The sequence below is a fragment of the Pinus tabuliformis genome, chromosome X (genome assembly GCF_031772625.1).
Source record: "Pinus tabuliformis cultivar Carrire ecotype Pingquan chromosome X, CPIR1, whole genome shotgun sequence".
Lineage (NCBI taxonomy): Eukaryota > Viridiplantae > Streptophyta > Pinopsida > Pinales > Pinaceae > Pinus > Pinus tabuliformis.
Window position 1 is genome coordinate 516,943,106 of NC_142308.1, and position 2,801 is coordinate 516,945,906.

The 2,801-nt window shown below is 40.6% G+C and overlaps 1 pseudogene; it reads left to right on the forward strand.

Moving 5' to 3' along the window:
* The first annotated feature begins 327 nt into the window (after positions 1-327).
* LOC149140952 (protein RTF1 homolog pseudogene) lies at positions 328-2,601 on the forward strand (annotated as a pseudogene).
* The last annotated feature ends 200 nt before the right edge of the window (positions 2,602-2,801 follow it).

Sequence of the window (2,801 nt, forward strand, 5' to 3'; positions counted from 1 at the left end):
TTATGGTTTCCGCGGAAGAACAAGCGAGTTTCTGGAGTGGAGAAGATTTTGGTTTATTGAGCTCTTTCAGATTCATGTCGTTTTATGGTAGCTGTTGTTTTTCTTACATTTGTTTGGCCCACAATATCCAGTTTTTATTAAGGAAACCCTTCTTTTTCATCCTGTCTCTCTTCCTATGAAAAACGTGGGATTGGGGCTTAAGCTATTTGCAGCGGTTTTGTTTTGTATGACTCTAGCGCTGATCAAGGACCATGTATTACAAAACGTAATGTCGGTGATGTACATTTATTAAGCTCCATGGTGTGGTTTGCCTCTCACAATTTTAATCTGTTTGATGGACAGTAGGTTTTAGGTTTTGAAGATCTATTGAGGAGTGGTATTTGCAGTCTCTGCTCTAGCCAGGGAACGAAGGACTATTCAATCGGCATGGGTGTTTAGAGGGGAAAAAAGTTATGGCTGAATTGGAGCATTTGCTGCTAGAAGCAGCTGGTCGAACATCTACCAATGATGGAAAGCAAAACCGAAATCCTGCGAAAGGGAGACTGGAAGATTCTGATTCAGATGATGGCAGTGACTCGAAATACATTGATGACGATGATTCAGATGATGCTGGGACAACAAATAGGAAGGCTTCTGGGTCAAGAATGCCCTTGAAAAAGAGATTTGATTCTGGTGACAAGGATGATGATGACAGGGGTCGCCGTGATGATTCCGATAGCGAATTATCCATAGGAAGTGATTTATACAAAGATGATGAAGATAGGGAGCAGCTTGGGAAAATGTCTGAACTGGACCGGGAGTTGATTTTGGCAGAACGAGCAGAAGCAAGGGATAATTATTTAATGCATAAAAGGGCTCGCCAAAACGAGATTAGAAATCAACAACGGAAAGAAACAGGGCCTCCATCTTCACGGATGCGCTCTTCTGTGAAATCGACAAGGTCTGTAAAAGAAAATGCTTTGAGTGAATTGGTAGCAAGGCGGCAGAAAGCACAGGATTCTGACATTCAGCGTAAGCGGAGAGATAATACTGGTTCATCTAAGGGGCGGGATTCATCACCTAGTAGAAGAAAATCTCATGCGAGTCCGAGCCTTAGTTTGTCATCCTCTAGTGAAGGAGAAGGAAGTGGAAGCAGTGGCGAAGAATCAGATAGTGATGGTGATGGTCCCGACTCTGCTGACACTCCCAGCTTTGAAGATATTAGAAGCATAACAATAAGGAGATCAAAACTTGCCAAGTGGTTTATGGAACCATTCTTTGAGAATATCATTGTGGGCTGCTTTGTAAGAATTGGGATAGGAATGTCCAGGTCAGGACAGAGTACTTACCGTCTTTGCATGGTAAAAAATGTTAATGTGACAGACCCTGATAAACAATACAAGTTTGAGAACCGCACCACATACAAGTATTTGAATTGTTTCTGGGGTAGCGAGAGCAGTGCAACAAGATGGCAGATGGCCAGGGTGTCTGATTCACCTCCACTTGAGAAAGAGTTTTCAGATTGGGAACGGGAAGTAGAACGCAGTGGTGGTCGGATGATTAGTCAAGCAGAAGTTGAGGAAAAAATAAATGCGCTAAAAAAGATAAATCAATTTGTGTATTCTGCAGAAACTGTAAAACAAATGTTGCAGGAAAAGAAGTTGGCTTCCAAAAGGCCATCGAATGTGGCTGCTGAAAAGGACAGGGTTAGAAGAGAGATGGAGCTGGCGGAGAGCAGGCATGATTATTCAGAAGTTGAGAGAATTAAAGTGAGATTGAAGGAACTAGAAGTCCTTTCTCTTCAGAGCAAAAGCAAGGATGCAAAAGCCTTGATGCTAGCAGAAATGAATAAGAAAAACAAGGCTGAAAATTTCAAGAACGCTTCTGAGATCAAGCCTCTAAACCTTAATCTTAAAGCAGGTGAAGCAGGGTATGATCCTTTCACTCGGCGTTGGACTCAATCTCAAAATTATTATGATACAAAGGCGAAGGTTGCTGAAGACAACACTGATGCGAACAAAGAGGCAGATGCAGCCAAAGTAGAGGAAGCCATAGCAATAGAAACTACTGAGGATGATGGAAAGCTTGTCGACACTGATGCTCCTGTATCAGAAGATGCAAAGGTGTATTCTTTGCATGATTTTGAACTTCCAATTTCACTTGCTGGACTGCAGAAGTATGGGGGTGCTCAAGGGGCCCCTTTAGCTTTTATGGCTAGAAAGCAGAAGATTGAGTCAACTTGTGGAGTGCAAGTTCCTAGCAATGATGGAAGGAGGCATAGTCTGACATTAACTGTGAATGATTACAAGCGTAGAAGAGGCCTGCTGTGAAAATAAATAATGATATTTTCTCTGCTTGTTGGTTTCCCCATTTAATTTTTATATGAAAGATTCGGAAATTTCCTTTTGGGATTGCCAGAAACATATGCAGAAAATCCTTAAAGTGAACATTTTTATAAATTGTTTCAAATTCTATATGTAGTGTGCCATTATAGGCACTTTAAAACACAACTGCAATAACCTAGTCAACCAAGGATTGTCTTTTAACAGTAGCAACATCATGGATTGTTGGCAGGCATGAAATCAACAATGTGTTAGAAATATAGGCTGTATTTTCTTGACATCTAAAGTTCAAGGGTGTTTTTTTGTCTCAACCATTCTGCTAAAAAATGGTATATAATGTTCCAAAAGGATTCCTTTCCTCTAAGTAACACTATTCCACTGCAAGTTATCATGCAGTTGGTGAAACATGGCATTTTATGTTTGAGATTGATGTTGAGTGATGCCTTTTTCTAAATTATTGTTGAAATATGTAGTGTTTTT